At 39.1% G+C, this 21973-nt stretch overlaps 1 long non-coding RNA gene across 5 annotated transcripts in view; it reads left to right on the top strand.

Moving 5' to 3' along the window:
• LOC144579016 (uncharacterized) overlaps positions 1 to 21973 on the top strand; it is a 357175-nt gene that overhangs the window by 225947 nt on the left and 109255 nt on the right. For all 5 annotated transcript variants that reach the window (XR_013525783.1, XR_013525780.1, XR_013525781.1 and 2 more), the window contains 3 exons: positions 15758 to 15873; positions 18005 to 18100; positions 19376 to 19453. This is a non-coding gene — a long non-coding RNA (uncharacterized LOC144579016). The remainder of the gene's footprint in view (positions 1 to 15757; positions 15874 to 18004; positions 18101 to 19375; positions 19454 to 21973) is intronic.

Here is a 21973-nt window from a genome sequence, read left to right as displayed (position 1 = left end):
GCCCTTTGGTTGGCGTAATTTCTTCATTACATTGTTGGTCTTTACCATTTGCTTCTTTTTTGCAGTGGCTGGTACTGGTTTTTCCTTTCTGTGTTTAGTGCTTCCTTCAGGAGCTCTTGCAGGCCAGGTATGGTAGTGACAAAATCCCTGAGCAATTGCTTGTCCATAAAGGATTTCATTTCTCCTTCACTTATGAAGCTTAGTTTGGCTGGATATGAAATTCTAGATTGAAAGTTCTTTTCTTTAAGGATGTTGAATATTGGCCTCCACTCTCTTGTGGCTTGTAGGGTTTTTGCCAAGAGATCTGCTGTGAACCTGATGTGCTTCCCTTTGTGGGAGACCCAACCTTTCTCTTTGGCTGCCCTTAGTATTTTTTTCTTTCATTTCAACCCTGGCGAACCTGATGATTATGTGCCTTGGGTTGCTCTTCTAGAGGAGTATTGTTGTGGTGTTCTCTGCATTTCCTTTATTTGAATGTTGGCTGGGCTTGCTAGGTTGGGGAAATTCTTCTGGATAATATCCTGAAGAACGTTTTCCAGCTTGGATTCATTCTCCTCATCATCTTCCGGTACACCAATCAGGTATACATTAGGTCTTTTCACATAATCCCATATTTCTTGAAGGCTTTGTTCATTTCTTTCATTCTCTTTTCTTGCCTTCTCATTTTATTTCATTGAATTGATCTTCAATCTCTGATATCCTTTCTTCTGTTTGATCTATTCAGCTATTGAAACTTGTGTATGCTTCATAAAGTTCTTGTTTTTCAGCTCCATCAAGTCATTTATGTTCTTATCTAAGCTGTTTATTCTAGTTAGCATTTCATCTAACCTTTTTTCAAGGTTTTTAGTTTCTTTGCATTTGGATAAAACATGTTCCTTTAACTCAGAGCAGTTTCTTATTACCCACCTTCTGAAGCCTGCATAAGGAAGCACTAAACACAGAAAGAAAAAACTAGTACCAGCTACTGCAAAAAAGAACAAAATGGTAAAGACCAAATTAGTCAAATTTGTTCTCCTGCTTTGTTCCCTTGCTGATGAGGAGTCGTGAACTCATGGTGGGGGAGAGACGTTCTGGTTTTTGATGGTTTCATTCTTCTTGCGCTGGTTTCTCTCTGTCTCTTGGATTTATATAGCTTTGATCTCAGGTAGCTGCTTGGGGAGACAGCCTTTCATTTGTCTGCCTGGGGAGGTGTGGCTGGGCTGCCACAGATTCAGTGGAGCTGCTGCATCTTTTATTTACTCAGGGAAATTAAGCAGGTTTCTGTAATGGCAGCTTCCCTTCTGCCCGCTGACCTGGAGCATTCCTGGTGGCTCTCTAATTGATGTTCTGGGTGCCTGACTCTGGAGTGATGGTTTTTTGGCCTGCTGAGCTTTGTGCGGCCGGCAGCAGTCGGAGGCCCATCCTGCCATTTGGGCTGTTTTCCTGCGTTCCATTTCCCTTCTTACCGGGAGGCGGGTAGCTCCATCCATCCCACCAGCTTTTTGGCTTTCTCGGTGTCTGCCAGTGCTTTCCCCTATATCTATGCTGACAGCCCCAGGGCCGAAGTTGCTGTCCGGCCCTGTTCAGGCATCTCACTAAGGCTTTTCAGCCCAGCGAAGATCTCCTGTTCTATGGGTTGTAGAGGGCTTGGATACAGCTCTGTATCTGAACCAAAGTCCCAGAGGGGCAGATTCCCTGGTCCTCCAGTTGGTTACATGCTCCTCCTGGGTAGGGCAGTGCCCCAACTTGCCGCAACTTGCCCTATTTGGTTTATACCCACTGTCTGACCAGACCCACAAAATGAACCTGGTACCTCGTTTGGCATTGTGGAGACCACTTGGCTTCTGCGTCTCTCTTGCTGCGAACTGCTTTCTGGAGCTGCCTCTTATTCAGCCATCTTGGGATTTCCTAAAGATCAGATCGTTTCTTTTTCTTTTCTTTTCTTTCTTTTTTTTTTTTTTTTTTGAGATGGAGTTTCGCTGTTGTTACCAGGCCGGAGTGCAATGGTGCTATCTCGGCTCACAGCAACCTCCACCTCCTGGGTTCAGGCAATTCTCCTGCCTCAGCCTCCCGAGTAGCTGGGATTACAGGCAGGCGCCACCTACCCAGCTAATTTTTTGTATTTTTAGTAGAGACGGGGTTTCACCATGTTGACCAGGATGGTCTCGATCTGTTGACCTCGTGATTCACCCGCCTCGGCTTCCCAGAGTGCTGGGATTACAGGGTAAGCCACCACGCCCAGCCTCAGATCGTTTCTTAAAAAGAAAAGCAACATTTTTCTAAAGAGATCAGAAGAGAGAAACAAGCTATATTCAACTTTAATTTTAAAAAGCCTGTGACAACTAGTAAAAGTATTCAAGTAACAATATGTTTCATTTTCTGATAAATAGTTTGGAAATAAATACTGAGATTATATAACTGCCAAAACAGTTGTGGGTATATTATCTATATTTCTGTACAGGAAAACAGTGATTCTTAAATGTCAAAACATCCTATGTGTTTTGCTGAAGTACAGATTTCCTGAAATATTCCTCTTGTTTATGACAAAAGAAATTAACTCTATATATCCTAGTATAAGTTGGTACTGCTCACCTGGTTCACAATACATGAGAATAGCAGGGAGACTACACCATTATTTATTTTTCTCAGCCAGAGGACACCTGCTGGCCAGGAGGAAACTGATTTGAGCAGATTAAAATAGACAAAGAGTATTAAGATCAGTTATATCTTGTCTTTCCTACCTTTATTTTGCTTTCTATATGAGTCCTAAATGTGGACAAATTGTCTTAATAGTGAGAAAGGCAATTTGTTCTTTTTAGGTCACAGACATTTGGGATTTGCAAAACCACTTTGTCATTTGAGTGAGCTGCTTTCTGCTGTTGAGTGGGTTTCCTTTTCCATTAGCCACTCCGATCGGAGAGTGGTCTGATTGAGTCACTTCATAAAGTTTCCTGGTGGCATCATTGGAGATTGAAAACTGTGGTCTAAGGATTCTGCGTACAAGATCCTGCGGTGTCACTTACTAGTTACTTAGCATCATAGAGCTGCACTTATCTCAAAATTATTTTCATGTTACTGGATTGTCATGCAATTTGAACATTCTATTAAGTGCATTAAAATGTTAGTTACTGTTGCTACTATGGAAACTCTTAAATGACCTTGATTTTTATTTAGTTTTCATTTATTTTCATCATATGTTCCTTTGGACTTGAGTGACCTTCTTTAAAATTGATCTTGAGAGCTGAGTTTCCAGCTATCTGAATTCAAAAGAGTACTGTTAAGACTATTCCTTTCCTAGCCTCTGTTGAGTGATAGTGGGTTAAGATCTTTGCAGTTCCACTGAACCTAAACCCCTATGGCTTTTACTATATTTTATGGTACTGCTAAAGATTATATTCATTGCCCCTGATAAGCTGGACTTTAAAGAACTTTTATGGACATATCAAAGTCTGACATTTATTACATTCTTTCCTCCCTCAGTTTTCTACGGAATAATTTAGGAACCAATTCATGAAACACAAATCCATTATATTATTCTCACTATTGAAAAGGGGGAAGTCAAAGAGAGATGTTTAAATCTACATATCTCTTTGGAAAAAATATTGTGTGCAATCTGGTGCTGTCAAGTAAGCTCACCAGACTGGAAATTGTAGGCTTTAGTGCATGGGTTTCTGGAGGTTGGTTGTCAGTTTATATATCTTTCTTGTCTCTCTGATTCTGTTTTTCCTCTATTTCTTAAACAAATATAATGTCAAAATCTATAAATAGAAAAATATAGAAATTGTGAAGTAATGCTCTTTTGTTGTTGTTGTTGTACTTCAAGTTCTGGGGTACATGTGCAGAACTGGCAGGATTGTTGCATAGGTACACACATGCCATGGTGGTTTGCTGTCTCCATCTGCCTGTCACCTACATCAGGCATTTCTCCCACTGTTGTCCCTCCTCAACTTCCCCACCCCCCGCTGTCCCTCCCCTAACCCCCCACCTCCCAAAAGACTCCAGTGTGTGATGCTCCCCTCCTTGTGTCCATGTGTTCTCGTTGTTCAACAACCACCTATGAGTGAGACCATGCGGTGTTTGGTTTTCTGATCTTGTGTCAGTTTGCTGAGAATGATGATTTCCAGATTCATCCATGTCCCTAAAAAGGACACAAACTCATCATTTTTTGATGGCTGCATAGTATTCCATGGTGTATATGTGCCACATTCTCTTTGTCCAGTCTATCATTGGTGGGCATTTGGGTTTGTTCCAGGTCTTCACCATTATAAACATTGCCACAGTGAACATACGTGTGCATGTGTCTTTATAATAAAATGATTTATTATCCTTTGGGTATATACCCAGTAATGGAATTGCTGGGTCAAATGGAATTTCTATTTTTAGGTCCTTGAGGAATCGCCACACTGTCTTCCACAATGGTTGAACTAATTTACACTCCTACCAACAGTGTAAAAGTGTTTCTGTTTCTCCACATCCTCTGCAGCATCTGTTGTTTCCAGATTTTTTAATGATCATCATTCCAACTGCTGTGAGATGGTATCTCAATGTAGTTTTGATTTGCATTTCTCTAATGACCTGCGATGATGAGCATTTTTTTCATAAGTTTGTTGGCCTCATAAATGTCTTCTTTTGAAAAGTGTCTATTCATATCCTTTGCCCACTATTGAATGGGTTTGTTTGTTTTTATTTCTTGTAAATCTGCTTTAGTGCTTTGTAGATTCTGGGTATTAGCCCTTTGTCAGATGGGTAGATTGCAAAATTTTTTTCCCATTCTGTTGGTTGCTGGTTCACTCTAATGATTGTTTCTTTTGCCGTGCAGAAACCCTTAAGTTTAATTAGATAGACAAATGGGAATTTGTCTATCTTGGTTTTTGTTGCCATTCCTTTTGGTGTTTTAGTCATGAAGTCCTTGCCTATGCCTATGTCCTGAATAGTATTGCCTAAGTTTTCTTCTAGGGTTTGTATGGTGTTAGGTCTTATGTTTAAATCTTTACTCCATCTGGAGTTAATTTTAATGTAAGGTATAAGAAAGGGGTCCAGCTTTTACTTTCTGCACATGGCTAGTCAGTTTTCCCGACACCACTTATAGGTCATCTTAGCTAAGGGCCACAATTCAAACTTCTTAGGATCTGGATATTGTGTGCACAGTTGAACTTGCTTTGAGGTTATGGGGCTGTGTCCATGCATGTTTCTTATAGAGAGTTTACTTATGTATTCTTTCATTTCAAAATATTTACCAAATGTATATTACCTACCAACTACTGTCCCAGGCACTGGGAATAGAGCAATAAACAAAGCTCCTTCCGCAATGGAGTTTGCATTCTAGTGGAGGATACTGATTCTATCAGATGTTCAAACTGAATTCATTGCTCAATCAAAGGTAAATACTATGGTTTTATAGTATTATGCCCATTCCAATAAAGAGTGGTGAATGGTTAGCGGAACAAGTCCTTTGGGATTTTACTTTTGATATATGATTTTTTAGGCCAAAAACATGCACTCCATAATCCAGGTCATGTTTTTAGTATATAAAATATCTCAGAGGAGTCACAGATTCAAAGCCAAAATTTAACTTAGCTTCTTTACGTTAATGTATTAGGATTCTTTAGAGAAACAGAACATATATATATATATATACACACACATATATATATACATACACATATATATATATACACACACACACACCTCAATATATAACATATATATACACACATATTAGTATATATAATTAGTTCTGTTAGAATATATACACACATATCTCCTTAAAATATGCAGTATACATTATTCTGTTTATACACACAGACACACACACACACGTACACACATATCACATGTTGGTTATTTGCTTATTTATTATAAGGAATTAGCTTAGGCATATGGAGACTGCAAGTTCTAAATTCACAGAGTTGATGTCCCAGTTTGCAGGCTGCCAGGCAGGAGAATTCTATCTTATTTGGGGGAAGGTCAGCCTTTTGTTCTATTAAGAACTTCAGCTGATTGGATGAGGGCCACCCACCTTATGAAGGGTGATTTACTTTACTGGTCTACTGATTTAAATGTTAATCTCACTCAAAATAGCCCTCACAGAAACACCCAGAATAATATTTGACCAAATACCAAGATACCCTATGGTCTAGTCAAATTGACACATAAACTTAACTATTATACCTGCAAACCTGTTATTCAAGGGTTGATCCAAGTTCTTTGAGGCTTACAGCTTATATAATGGTTTGGAGGTCTTTTAATACATTCATGGAGACCTATATTAATATATACTTCTGTCCTCCCTCATGCAGATAGCCATTGTAATTTTTGGCTTTTTAAAATTCAAACCATGGCCGCAATATTTGTTCATTTGAAAAAGTTTATTATTGATCTATTATATGGGAGGCACTCTGATAATATCTTCAGGGTTCATATTAGGACCAGAGAATTAAACAATAGGAACACAGGAACAAGTCATTACATCATTGTGCTAATAGCAACAGGAGATTTTTTTAAGTGGGATGGTAGCACACAAGCTTCATGAGATGAGAGTCCTTGTCAACTATTTTATTGTTAGATATGCCATAGCAACTTTCACTTAGTAAATGCTTATAAAAATCTGTTGAGTCAATAATAGTAATGTTAACTATAACATATGTAATTTATCATGCAGTATCACTGAGGCAATTATATTAATCTTCACAAAAATTGCATATTGCAACTTTTTTTGTTTTAAAAATTCAGTTGTCTTTATTATTGAGTTGTAATTGTTCTTTCATAAGTTGTCACATATATGATTTGAAAATATGTTTTTTACATTCTGTAGGTTTTCCTTTTATTTTATTTTATTTACTTATTTTTTTATTGCATTTTAGATTTTGGGGTACATGTGCAGAACATGCAAGATAGTTCCCTAGGTACACACGTGGCAGTGTGATTTGCTGTCTTCCTTCCCTTCACCCACATATGGCATTTCTCCCCATGCTATCCCTCCCCAGCACCCCGCCACTGTCCCTCCCCTATTTCCCCCAATAGACCCCAGTGTGTAGTGCTCCCCTCCCTGTGTCCATGTGTTCTCACTGTTCATCACCTGTCTATGAGTAAGAACATGAGGTATTTCATTTTCTGTTCTTGTGTCAGTTTGCTGAGAATGATGTTCTCCAGATTCATCCATGTCCCTACAAAGGACACAAACTCATCATTTTTGATTGCTGCATAATATTCCATGGTTTATATGTGCCACATTTTCCCAGTCCAGTTTATCATCGATGGGCATTTGGGTTGGTTCCAGGTCTTTGCTATTGTAAACAGTGCTGCAATGAACATTCGTGTGTATGTGTCCTTATAGTAGAACGATTTATAGTCCTTTGGATATATACCCAGTAATGGGATTGCCGGGTCAAATGGAATTTCTATTTCTAGGTCCTTGAGGAATTGCCACACTGTCTTCCACAATGGTTGAACTAATTTACACTCCCACCAGCAGTAGAAAAGTGTTCCTATTTCTCCACATCCTCTCCAGCATCTGAAAATACATTTTCGAAGTTCAAATCACATTTCTCTCATAGTAATTGCATTATTACTATCAATTTGGAGATATTTCATTTAAGGCAACTGCTGTTAAAAAAAATCCTAAATGTGCCATGATAGAAAACTCATTTCTTGTTTACTTACAAAACTGATACTCCCGATTGGTAACTCTTTGCAAAGCAATAATTCAGGGATCTGAGTTTTCCTCCAATGTCTATGTCTTCCTTAGCAGTGGCTTCTATAATTACCATGGTTATCTGTATTAGGCTTTAGCTGCTGAAGAAATATGGAGAATCATGCCTGGAAAGTTTTCATAAGCCAGTCTTAGAAGAAATGTCCTTACTTAAAACTCAGTCACTGCCAAACCTACCAGCCAAGTAGCCCAGGAAAGGCAATCTAAATTGCATGTCTAGGAAGAAGATAAATGGGTTTGGTGAACCCAATCTCTGCTCCAGTAGAGATAGCAAAATGAAGTAGGTGTACAGGAGGCATAGAGAAGGTTATAAGTCAGCAGCATTATTGAAGCCTCTGATCTAGCTGCAATATTTGAGAGTTAATTGTGAGATTCTTATAGAAATAAAATCTATCAATAACTAGCTGCCCTCTCCTCTGTCTCTCAATGTAACTGCTTAACAGTTTGAAAAATAAAATATTGTAAATTGTAAAATAAAACAACAGCTTTATATATATTGAATACTTGTATCTTACTTTATATATACCATTATCCTCATTTTACAAATGAGGAGATTAACACACTAAGATCACACAACTAATATACAAGTGCAGTGCCTTTCTAGAACACTTTAAAATTTTAAATTAATTAAAAATTTCCTGTTCATGTCACCCTTTGGTTCAGTTGTACTTGACTGCACATTCTTTGCTTGAAAAACCCCACCCAAAGAATCACAAAACTGTGCTATCTCGATACCACCATTATGGTACCACTAAGTCAAGACAGGCCTCCCCAGTCAGACCATGACAGAGGGCAGGCCAGTGACATTAGGGGATTCTATGGCCTCTGGCTTCTCTGACACTTGTGTTTGGAAATGTGAGTTCATAACATCAAAAGGGAAAACAGGCCAGTTATAAGTGGGCCACTTTACACATGAGCAGACACACATAGTGTAGCACACTGAAGCACTTAGTCAGATTTTGAGAAGAGTCAATTGAGCCAATAGCCAAAACTGTGTGGGAGAATTTTCTTTAATTTGCTTCTCTGTCAGTTCAGAAAAAAGAAATGAGGAAAATTGTAAGAAAGCAAGATTCTTAAAGATGACTTGGAAAAAAGTGTTTTTAAAAACAGAATATAAATAATGACTATACTTCTGTATTGCTAAGCAGTGCTTATTCACTTATGACATTGTTACTGAAATGTAATTTTTACATAAAGTGATTATTTACTGAGCCAGAGGTACGTGGGTTTTGCTTTCTATCCTGACTATGTATCCCACTGAGAGAAGCTGTTCTGTTCCTACCAATTCTGAAAAAGGCAGACTTTTTTAGGAGCACAGGGCTTTGCCACATTAGATATGAAATGAAATATTCATAAAATAAGAAAAGAAATGTTAACAGATTAAAAGTTGAAAATACCCCCAAACACCCCCAAAATTTAGAAAATATCAATTTTTAAATAATGAACTGCTTTATACGCCTCTAAATATGTTTTATTATCATTGTTAGCTGCATAAGTATTGGTGCCTTTTTTTTTATTGCATTTTAGGTTTTGGGGTACATGTGCAGAGCATGCAATACAGTTGCATAGGTACACACATGGCTGTGTGTTTTGTTTGGTTTCTCCCCTTCACCCACATTTGGTATTTCTCCCCTGGCAATCCCTCCCCACCTCCCCCTCCCACTGGCCCTCCCCTTTCCCCCCTATAGACCCCAGAGTTTAGTACTCCCCTCTCTGTGTCCATGTGTTCTCATTTTTCATCACCCGCCTATGAGTGAGAATATACGGTGTTTCATTTTCTGTTCTTGTGTCAGTTTGCTGAGAATGACGTTCTCCAGATTAATCCATGTCCCTGTAAACGACATGAACTCATCATTTCTGATTGCTGCATAATATTCCATGGTGTATATGTGCCACATTTTCCCAATCCAGTCTATCATCGATGGGCATTTGGGTTGATTCCAGGTCTTTGCTATTGTAAACAGTGCTGCAATGAACATTCGTGTGCATGTGTCCTTGTAGTAGAACGATTTATAGTCCTTTGGATATATACCCAGTAATGGGATTGCTGGGTCAAATGGGATTTCTATTTCTAAGGCCTTGAGGAATTGCCACACCGTCTTCCACAATGGTTGGACTAATTTACACTCCCACCAACAGTGTAAAAGTGTTCCTTTTTCTCCACATCCTCTCCAGCATCTGTTGTCTCCAGATTTTTTAATGATCGCCATTCTAACTGGCGTGAGATGGTATCTCAATGTGGTTTTGATTTGCATCTTTCTGATGACCAGTGACGATGAGCATTTTTTCATATGATTGTTGGCCTCATATATGTCTTCTTTCGTAAAGTGTCTGTTCATATCCTTTGCCCACTTTTGAATGGGCTTGTTTGTTTTTTTCCTGTAAATCTGTTTGAGTTGTTTGTAAATTCTGGATATCAGCCCTTTGTCAGATGGGTAGACTGCGAAAATTTTTTCCCATTCTGTTGGTTGCCGATTCACACTAGAGACTTTTTCTTTTGCTGTGCAGAAGCTGTGGAGTTTCATTAGGTCCCATTTGTCTATTTTGGCTTTTGTTGCCAATGCTTTTGGTGTTTTGTTCATGAAGTCCTTGCCTACTCCTATGTCCTGGATGGTTTTGCCTAGATTTCCTTCTAGGGTTTTTATGGTGCCGGTTCTTATGTTTAAGTCTTTAATCCATCTGGAGTTAATTTTGGTGTAAGGTGTCAGGAAGGGGTTTAGTTTCTGCTTTCTACACATGGCTAGCCAGTTTTCCCAACACCATTTGTTGAACAGGGAATCCTTTCCCCATTGCTTGTTTTTGTCAGGTTTATCAAAGATTGTATGGTTATAGCTATGTTGTGTTGCCTCTGATGCCTCTGTTCTGTTCCATTGATCTATATCTCTGTTTTGGTATCAGTACCATGCTGTTTTGATTACTGTAGCCTTGTAGTATAGTTTGAAATCCGGTAGTGTGATGCCCCCCGCTGTGTTCTTTTTGCTTAGAATTGACTTGGCTATGCGGGCTCTCTTTTGGTTCCATATGAAGTTCATGGTGGTTTTTTCCAGTTCTGTGAAGAAAGTCAATGGTAGCTTGATGGGGATAGCGTTGATTCTGTAAATTACTTTGGGCAGTATAGCCATTTTCATGATATTAATTCTTCCTAACCATGAACATGGAATGTTTCTCCATCTGTTTGTGTCCTCTCTGATTTCGTTGAGCAGTGGTTTGTAGTTTTCCCTGAAGAGGTCCCTTACGTTCCTTGTGAATTGTATTCCAAGGTATTTTATTCTTTTTGTAGCAATAGTGAATGGCAGTTCGTTCTTGATTTGGCTCTCTTTTAGTCTGTTATTGGTGTAGAGGAAGGCTTGTGATTTTTGCACATTGATTTTATATCCTGAGACTTTGCTGAAATTGCTTATCAGTTTCAGGAGTTTTTGGGCTGAGGTGATGGGGTCTTCCAGGTATATTATCATGTCGTCTGCAAATAGAGATAATTTGGCTTCCACCTTTCCTATTTGAATACCCTTTATTTCTTTTTCTTGCCTGATTGCTCTGGCTAGAACTTCCAGTACTATATTGAACAGGAGTGGTGAAAGAGGGCATCCTTGTCTAGTGCCGGATTTCAAAGGGAATGCTTCCAGTTTTTGCCCATTCAGTATGATATTGGCTGTTGGTTTGTCATAAATAACTTTTATTCCTTTGAGATACGCTGCATTGATACCGAGTTTATTGAGGGTTTTTAGCATAAAGGGCTGTTGAATTTTGTCAAATGCCTTCTCTGCGTCAATTGAGATAATCATGTGGTTTTTGTTTTTGGTTCTGTTTATGTGGTGAATTACGTTGATAGACTTGCGTATGTTGAACCAGCCTTGCATCCCCGGGATGAATCCTACTTGATCATGATGAATAAGTTTTTTGATTTGCTGTTGCAATCAGCTTGCCAATATTTTATTGAATATTTTTGCATCTATGTTCATCATGGATATTGGCCTGAAGTTTTCTTTTCTTGTTGGGTCTCTGCCAGGTTTTGGTATCAGGATGATATTGGTCTCGTAGAATGATTTGGGTAGAATTCCTTCTTTGTGGATTATTTGGAATAGTTTCAGAAGAAATGGTACCAGCTCCTCTTTGTGTGTCTGGTAGAATTCGGCTGTGAACCCATCTGGACCTGGGCTTTTTATGTGTGGTAGGCTCTTAATTGCTGCCTCGACTTCTGACCTTGTTATTGGTCTATTCATAGTTTCAGCTTCCTCCTGGTTTAGGCTTGGGAGGACACAGGAGTCCAGGAATTTATCTATTTCTTCCAGGTTTACTAGTTTATGTGCATAGAGTTGTGTGTAATATTCTCTGATGATGGTTTGAATTTCTGTGGAATCTGTGGTGATTTCCCCTTTATCATTTTTTATTGCATCTATTTGGTTGTTCTCTCTTTTCTTTTTAATCAATCTGGCTAGCGGTCTGTCTATTTTGTTGATCTTTTCAAAAAACCAGCTCTTGGATTTATTGATTTTTTGAAGGGTTTTTCGTGTCTCAATCTCCTTCAGTTCAGCTCTGATCTTAGTTATTTCTTGTCTTCTGCTGGGTTTTGAGTTTTTTTGATCTTGCTCCTCTAGCTCTTTCAATTTTGACGATAGGGTGTCAATTTTGGATCTCTCCATTCTCCTCATATGGGCACTTATTGCTATATACTTTCCTCTAGAGACTGCTTTAAATGTGTCCCAGAGGTTCTGGCATGTTGTGTCTTCGTTCTCATTGGTTTCAAAGAACTTCTTTATTTCTGCCTTCATTCCGTTGTTTACCCAGTCAACATTCAAGAGCCAGTTGTTCAGTTTCCATGAAGCTGTGAGGTTCTGGGTTGGTTTCTGAATTCTGAGTTCTAACTTGATTGCACTATGGTCTGAGAGGCTGTTTGTTATGATTTCAGTTGTTTTGCATTTGTTGAGCAGTGCTTTACTTCCAATTATGTGGTCAATTTTAGAGTAGGTATGATGTGGTGCTGAGAAGAATGTATATTCTGTGGATTTGTGGTGGAGAGTTCTGTAAATGTCTATCAGGTTTGCTTGCTTCAGGTCGGAGTTCAAGCCCTGGATATCCTTGTTGATTTTCTGTCTGGTTGATCTGTCTAATATTGACAGTGGAGTGTTAAAGTCTCCCACTATTATTGTGTGGGAGTGTAAGTCTCTTTGTAATTCGTTAAGAACTTGCCTTATGTATCTGGGTGCTCCTGCATTGGGTCCATATATGTTTAGGATCGTTAGCTCTTCTTGTTGTATCGATCCTTTTACCATTATGTAATGGCCTTCTTTGTCTCTTTTGATCTTTGTTGCTTTAAAGTCTATTTTATCAGAGATGAGGATTGCAACTCCTGCTTTCTTTTGCTCTCTATTTGCTTGGTAAATCTTCCTCCATCCCTTTATTTTGAGCCTTTGTGTATCCTTGCATGTGAGATGGGTTTCCTGGATACAGCACACTGCTGGGTTTTGGCTTTTTATCCAATTTGCCAGTCTGTGTCTTTTGATTGGTGCATTTAGTCCATTTACATTTAGGGTTAATATTGTTATGTGTGAATTTGACACTGCCATTTTGATGCTAGCTGGCTGTTTTGCCCGTTAGTTGTTGTAGATTCTTCATTATGTTGATGCTCTTTAGCATTTAGTGTGATTTTGGAATGGCTGGTACTGGTGGTTCCTTTCTATGTGTAGTGCCTCTTTCAGGTGCTCTTGTAAAGCAGGGCTGGTGGTGACAAAATCTCTGAGTGCTTGCTTGTTTGCAAAGGATTTTATTTATCCTTCACTTTTTAAGCTCAGTTTGGCTGTATATGAAATTCTGGGTTGAAAGTTCTTTTCTTTAAGGATGTTGAATATTGGCCCCCACTCTCTTCTGGCTTGTAGGGTTTCTGCTGAGAGATCTGCTCTGAGTCTGATGGGCTTCCCTTTGTGGGTGACCCGACCTTTCTCTCTGGCTGCCCTTAGTATTTTCTCCTTTATTTCAACCTTGTTGAATCTGACAATTATGTGCAGTGGGGTTGCTCTTCTTGCGGAATATCTCTGTGGTGTTCTCTTCATTTCCTACATTTGAGTGTTGGCCTGTCTTGCTAGGTGGGGGAAATTTTCCTGGATAATGTTTTGCAGAGTATTTTCCAGCTTGGATTCATTCTCTTCATCACATTCTGGTACGCCTATCAAATGTAGATTATGTCTCTTCACATAGTCCTACATTTCTTGGAGACTTTGTTCATTCCTTTTTGCGCTTTTTTCTCTGATCTTGGCTTCTCGTTTTATTTCAGTGAGTTGATCCTCGACTTCAGATATTCTTTCTTCTGCTTGATCAATTCGTCTATTGAAAGTTGTGCATGCTTCGTGAAGTTTTTGTATTGTGTTTTTCAGCTCCTTTAATTCATTCATATTCCTGTCTAAGGTATCCATTCTTGTTATCATTTCCTCAAATCTTTTTTCAAGGTTCTTAGTTTCTTTACGTTGATTTAAAACATGTTCTTTTAGCTCACAAAAGTTTCTCATTATCTACCTTCTGAAGTCCAATTCTGTCATTTCGTCACAGTCATTCTCCGTCCAGCTTTGTTCCCTTGCTGGTGAGGAGTTTTGGTCCTTTCTATGTGGCGAGGTGTTCTGGTTTCGGGTGTTTTCCTCCTTTTTGTGCTGGTTTCTTCCCATCTTTGTGGATTTATCCACCTGTCGTCTGTGTAGTTGGTGACTTTTCGATTGGGTCTCTGAGTGGACACCCAGATTGTTGATGATGGAGTATTTCTGTTACTTGGTTTTCCTTCTACCAGTCTAGCCCCTTCGCTGTACGATTGCTGAGGTCCACTCCAGGCCCTGCTTGTCTGGGGTGCACCTGTAGCAGCTGCGGAACAGCGAGGGATGCTACCAGTTTCTTTTTCTGCTATGTTTGTCCCAGGATGATGTCTGCCGATTGTCAGTCTTATGGATATAGAGGGGTCAGGGAGTTGCTTGAGGAGACAGTCTGTAGGAGCTCAAGTGCTGAGCTGTGAGCTCTGTTGTTCATTCAGGGCTGCTAGGCTGCTACGTTTAGTTCTGCTGCAACCTAACTCGTAAGAAAACCCCTTTTTTTCCCTCAGATGCTCTGTCTGGGGGGGGGGTTGGGGCTCTCCTTGTGAGTGTCCGCCTCACTGTCCTGCCCAGCTAGGAGGCAGTCTAGTCACTTTTTGCCTGTTGAGGCTCCGCCCTGCTGTTGTGAGGTTTGCCCTTTTCCTGCTGGCTCCGCCCTTCTGCTGTGGTCTCCGCCCTGTTGCCATGGGCTACACCCTGCTGCGGAGTCTCTCTGTTGTACCGGGTTGCCTCGGCAGCGGCAGGCTGCTTCAGCAATGGGCGTGTACCTCAGTAGGGGCTGATTGTCTCGGTAATGGCTGACGCCCCTTTCCCACGGAGCTGCGCTTTAAAAAAACAACCTATTCACCAGGAGCGTTTGGAATCGCCGTTTTGTTTGTTGCACTGCACTCCCCCAAATGCTGAGTCCCCAGGATTTCCTGGGCTGGGTCACAGTTCAAGACCCGTTCAGTCTCAAGTTCAGCCCTCTGGGGTCTTAGTTTGCTGGTTCAACAGGGCACCTGTAACAGTGCGCTTTTGTATGGAGCGCTGTGGAGCGCCTCTCCGCTCCGGCAGGCCGGAGCCGCACCGGCTGCCGGCTACGCCAGCGGAGACCTCTGCCTGGCGTCCCGCGTCTCTTTTATACCTGGGGGTTTCCCCGTTCTGTGGGCAACTAAGATCCGTCTGGAAATGCTTCCCCGACTCACCCTTTCCGTGCGTCCAGCGAGAGCTTCAATCCTGGGTTGTTCTCACAGCGCCATCTTGAGTCCTCCCCCATATTGGTGCCTTTTTAAGTAAGACAATGATTTTGTTATATCTTTTTCAATAGAGAACAGAAACATAATTCAATCTTTTCATTTTTGATTGGTTTCAATTGTTACTGGAAATATTGTGTATTTTCAACATTGTTGACACAGTTTGAAAACCACTCTCAAACTTATTCATATGTAAATTTTCAGATTTCAGAACATTTCAAGTTGATTTATGCAGTGATTAATTTTTTTTTTTTTTTTTGAGACAGTCTCACTCTGTTGCCCGTGCTGGAGTACAGTGGCATTTTCTTGACTTACTGCAGGCTCTGACTCTTGGGTTTAAGCAATTCTCCTGTTTCAACCTCCTGAGTAGCTGAGATTACAGGTATGTGACACTATGCCCAGCTAATTTTGTATTTTTAGTAGAGACTGGGTTTTACCAGGTTGGCCAGGCTGGCCTTGAACTCCTGACCTCATCATTTACCTGCCTCAGCCTCCCAAAGTACTGGGATTACGGGAATGAACTATCACACCCGGATGCAGTGATTAATCTTAAATACTCTGAATTAATGATACTTATTAGCTGGCTTTTTGTCAATATCTATTTTAATGTTTATGAGTTTTATATTATCTTCATCAATAGCAGTATATCATGTCAAATCAGCCATAAATTTAAATCCTTTTCCAATGTATTTATATGAGGCACTCTATTTCATTAACTTGTTTATAAAATAAAGCCTATTTATTACTTCTATTTGCACTTTATCTTTTCCTCCTACTACATTTATGTTTTGGTATGATCTACTTGTTTTCTGCTAAAATGTTCTTTCCATTTTTAATATCAAAATAATATATATTTATTTCACTGATAAACTTTATCTGTTTTGTTTTATATTCATTATTTTTAATCACATTAAAAAAATTAAAGAATAGGTACAGTTTATATAAATGCAAATCAGGAGTCTGTTAATCTTACTGAAATGTTCCAAAATTTTTTCTAAGCTGAAAATAGGAGTATCTCCCCAACCTAGCTTCCTTTCACAGGGGACCCACAAATGCTCACATCAATGCAATCTGACACAAGAAAAAATATTACATAGGAAAAGTTATAGTGGGAAGAAACTGGAAAGTATTCTTACCAAATACACTTCAAATAGCTTATTTTTGCAGAGTTTTTAAAGAAGTAGCGTTTTGCTTGGTTCCTACTTGGGCCTTGGAAGGGAAAGAAGAAATGAGAGGCCCTGAAGCTGGAATTCCATTGGCATCATAGCTGATTTGCCTTTGCAGCATTCTTTTGCTGATTCCCCATTTCAAAAGATAGCATCATTCTAAGACATGTAGAGCCACCTCCATGATTACTTTCTCTGACCCTCACTAGTTATCCTGTCATGTTAATATATTAGTTACCTGGATTGCTGGATTACCTCCTTACTTGTATTGTTACTATTTAAAAAAATTGCACCAGACAAGTTAAATGGGCAAGGAAGATTTTATTCAAGGCTATTGCCATAGAGGAGATAGATTGAAATCAGATAAAACAAAAGGCAGGAAATGTACTAGCACTTATATGGGTTTATATCTAAGAGTGCTAGTCAAAAAGTACTGGAGTATATTAGGAGGAGGTTAATCTGTGTGGTTAGGCCATCCATGTTTGCTGATCAATACTTGCTTGAAGTTAAGATCTACCCTCCCACAGAGACTGGAAGATAGAGGGGCAATGATCTCTTAATAATCACATTTAAAAGGGATGGCTCCCAGGTCCTTGAGAAAAACATTTCCGGCTTATAAGATTTATATCTCAAGGATCAGAGAAAAAATTTATAATTGCAAGATTTCCAAAGTAAATGCCCCAAGAAAGAGAGGTCACTGGCCTAAAGTCAAAAAGAAACTTGTCTAAAGTTAGTCAAGTTGAGAGGAGAGTTAGGGTCCTCTGGTCATTACATCCCTGCTAACTGTGAGGTAAAGTCTGTTTTCCTTGGCATCCCATATGGCTACTTTATGATGGAATTATGCCTACCTCTTTAACACATTGCTTCTTATCATTCTATCAGTTGTTCTGATACTTTCACTTCCATTTCTTGTTACTGTTCTTCTGCTTACAGTAGTCAGCGCTCCTTTCTTCTTACAACCTAAGCCAACCCTTTAGTGGCTCTTAAAGTCTTCTACCATTTTCACATCACTTCTGCTTATGTTTCCCTGGCCAAAGCAAATCACAAAATTCTCTTTTGCCTCAAAAGAACAGAATGCGCAATTGTATGATGTATTTGGAAGAAGGAAAACCAGAATATTAGATGAGCAGCATTAAGGACAGTCACAGAAAATCTTCAGTGGTTACCCCTGAACTATGCTAGTGCTGACTTAAGCATTGTTACTTTTAAGAGTGATTCTTATGTGAAGCTAGTACTCAGTTCTTATGCATCAGTATAACCAAACTAGTTACAAAATATTGAAATTTTAAAATATCACTCGCAAGGTAGTCCTTGCAAAATAGTCAGAGCTACGTCCTCTGTTCACAGGTCATCACTGCTGTCGCCCACACTCTTTCGATTTTCCCATGATGCTTAATTGCAGCATTTACAGAGCATCCTTCAGATCCTTCTCCTGGTCCTACCGTAAGTCTTCATTTTGATAGGTTGGTGCCCATATTGTAGTGTTTAAATATTTTGAAATATTAGCCAGCCTCTCTGGTAACATTATTATAATGTATAAATGTCTGTTTTTTTCACTAGATTTCAAATTTCTTGAGGGCTTGGATTATATCTTTCATTTCATTATCTCTGGTGCTTACACATAGGAGTTGCTCAATAAATGATTACTGCTGCTTTGAATTAAAAATGAATATTTATCTGATACATCTCTCCATTGAGAAACAAACAGAACAGGTTTAATTAGAACATGAGACTTTACAGATCAGAAAACATTTGCCAACACTGAGGGATGTTAACATTTGAAGTAACTGAAGAAGACTGTGGAATCTCCACTTTTGTGAGTCTCTTTACAAAGGAGAAACAATTATTTATCTGGGAAGGTTATACTGTGGTTTCACTTTGTGGCCAGGAAATTGCCTGGATGGATCCTGGAGATTTCTTCCAGGCCTATATAGAAATACAAAAACAATTTTGTAGCATTGGGATAATTTTGGTTTGTTTTAAACACATATTGTGAAGCAATTGGAAGCCTAGAAATAAAAGTAGACTCTTTATAATCCATTCTGAATTGCTAGAGAGGTGAAGAACAGAACCAGAAAATGGCATTAAATCATGTTGGGATTGCTTACAAGGACTGAAGAGCTCTAAAGCCCTGACGGGTTTCTTGATGAAAGATAGTATGCTTTTTCAAACAAAAGTGCAAACTAGAGAAAGCAGAGGATTTGAGGCTTTACCTGAAGTAGTCATAGACATAAATGTTCTTTTTCTTTCAGTCCATTTGAACTAAGTGAGAAAGAAAGAAATACATGTTAATGCTTTCAAATCCTCTCAGTGTTTCAGTGGCTCTAACTTCTTCAGAGAGCTCCAGGAAGCAGGGAAACTCCTATCCTATCATTGTTACTTTGGCAGCGGTTGAGGGTGAACAATTTATTTTAAATATAGTCTAGTGGTGGGGGGAGGGGGAAGAACCTTGTATTGGTATGGATACAGCAATTCCATCAGGAAGCCAGGGCTGTTATTTGAGAAGTACAAAATAAGAGAAATACCAGAAAGAGAAGCATATAACAGTATTCAGAATCTGAGGGCCTGTCAGGTTTATTAGGAGACCATCCTGAGCAGAGGCTGCAGTGTAGACCAACACATCTGCTGATGGATGATCATATAAGCAGGTCTTGCAAACCACCCCAAGATGAGCAGATATGAAGTTCAAGGACTAAACCTTGGTTGTAAAATTTTCAGATCAGAATTTGGATGGCAAAGACAAGTGTCAGTGCTGAGAGAGGAAAACAAGATTCAAATCTTTTCAGGGAATTTCTGGTGAGTTGTACCTAAATGTTTACTTCCAGGTTTACCTTGTACTTTTCATTCTCCTTATAGTACCCTTGCTTTAGGCTCCCCAGAATAATCCTATGTAGCATCAGTTACAAGAATTCCTCTGGAATTTGATTTCCTTTTGAAGCTTTCTCACTGTGTAATACTATTATTGCCTGCCCACATCTGCACTCTTGGATGAGAAAATGCATTGGTAATTTCTGTCTCCCTTTCCTTAAAATACAAGTATTTAAGTAAAAACCAAAGTAAATTGGAATCTATTGAATAACAAATGTAAAAGGCCATTTTTACTCTATATCTCAACCACCTCTAAAGAATGAATTTAGTATTTAATCTTTGTCTCCTTTCTCTCCTGTTCGGCTTGTCTCAGGCAGCTCAGAGTGGGGTCTAGTTTGGGCTGGGTTCTGAGCCAAGAGAGTTGTTAAATTGGGTTGAGCATAATATCAGGTGATGGGGTGGATATGGTACAAGTGGGAGTTTAAGCAGAGATGAAAGATCAACAGAAACCAAACTGGACAGACCTCAGCCATCGAAGCTGCCCGAAAGCACAGTTTTAAGGTAAGTACTATTGATAGTTCTGAAAGAAGCGAAATGTTCCTACACTGATTTGAACTAAGTGAGTTTGCTTTATTGTTCTACTTGCCAGGCTTGGAATACGTGACTCAAGCTATTTCTAAAATAGAAGTAGCTTTGTTTTGAAATGCTGTGCTTGTAACATGTAGTTTGATTTTCTGATATCAGTGTGTCCAGGGTCTTGGCAGACAGCTGTACAGGATGCTCTCTGCCCACTCCAAGGGTTGCTGTTTGAAATGACTGCACTGGGAACAGTGGTCCTTGGGGTTACAGACTTCAGCCACCCAGGTTGTTACTTCCCTATGCAGGGTCCCTTGCTAGTCATGTCTATGAACTATGAGGTACAGCAGATTGCATCTAGGCCTACATAAACGATGACTTACTCTGAATATTGACTACAATTTGCATTTTGTGTATGGAACACCACCTTTAAAATGTCTATTTTAAATTTTTTGACATCCCTGCCACTTCGGATTTCTCTGCGGAGGGGTTGGGGTGAGCCTGAATTAAGTACTACCCCACGGTAACTGTGGTATGTCTTTTTGCTTATCTTTTTCCAATTCTTTTGCTCAAGAGTAAGAAGAAAATCCTTCTTTAAGTGTAATCTTATTGAAAAGAGAATTGCCTTGTCAGGAATTGATAGTCACCTTTTAGTAAGATTTAGGTGAAATATATAGAACTCCATCTAGTATATTTGCTTTTTGGAAATTTAAAGATTGGTATTATAGTTATGATAATGATGTTTACTAAGCTCTTATAATTCACTACTAAAACAAAGAATTATGAGTGGTTAACCTCTTAGTAGGATTATTGTATAAATAAAATGTTCAAACTGAAACAATATAAAGGTCATGTTCTTGTCTTTTCATTGTGGGTTGTCTAAGCCTTTTTATATTAAAATTAACATTATGATTAATCTAAATTCTGATGTGAGTTAAAGTTCTTCCCTACAAACCAGAGTGCTTTTGGACCAACTATTGTTATCTTGCTATTTCTAACAAATCGTTTTGAATAATTCCCTGTGGCACTGTGGAGATATGCAACTCTGATAGCTTTATTCAGAATTCTGTGATGCATTGCCTTTATGTTATAGATAGAAGAGCAAAAAACAAATGTCTTTGGGGACTAAGATGAGTTATTGACCTCATTTGGTCAGCCTCAGGAGATCTCATTTGGTTTCCAATGTGCTATACGATTACATCCAGATATATGAGATATACAAAGAGTAAAAAGCATGCTTTAACTGTCTCCTAATCTCACTGTCTAGTACTATATTCTTCTCACTAGGCTTGGCACAGTAACAGGTGCTCCAGCCAAGACAGTCAAGTCTGTACTCAGAGGCCTTTGATGGGCTGGGGGATGTTCTCTTCAGTTGATGTTAAACTAATCATTTTAGGTCTCCTCTGATAGGGGTAGGGTAAGAATGAGCATTAGTACTTTCCACTTATTTCTGCCTATGTTCTGCATATGTTTCCCTATGTGGTTGGGTAACAGGATGGTCCCTCAACTTTAAGAACACACATGGCCTGTGAATTATTGAAATTCAAACAAGCTTTTGTTCTTTCCAATTTGGGAACATGTGCTATGTGTATACTATTTAAGAACAGGGAAAAACATTTTTAGAAGCAAACACTGTATTTTTATAGATCAGCCTTGACTTGTTCTTTCTCTGCAACTTCTGTTGATGATTATCCTCTCTTGACTCTATCAGTAGGTAGGTATGGGGCAGTGGTGAAGGCTGAGGAGTTTTGCATTCAAATACACACGGGTTTCAACCATGCCTCTCCACTTACCAACTTCATGACCTTGGATAATGTACTTAGCTGAGGAAGTTTGAGTTTTCTAATGTGTACAACTGAGAGTTATTAATGCATATTTAAAAAAGCAAAAGTGACAGTTAATTATGATGATATAAATATAATGATTAACCTA

Source organism: Callithrix jacchus, chromosome 1 (genome assembly GCF_049354715.1).
Source record: "Callithrix jacchus isolate 240 chromosome 1, calJac240_pri, whole genome shotgun sequence".
In the NCBI taxonomy this organism is placed as follows: Eukaryota; Metazoa; Chordata; class Mammalia; order Primates; family Cebidae; genus Callithrix; species Callithrix jacchus.
The sequence above is the reverse complement of the archived record's forward strand: the minus strand, read 5'-3'. Positions and strand labels throughout refer to the sequence as shown.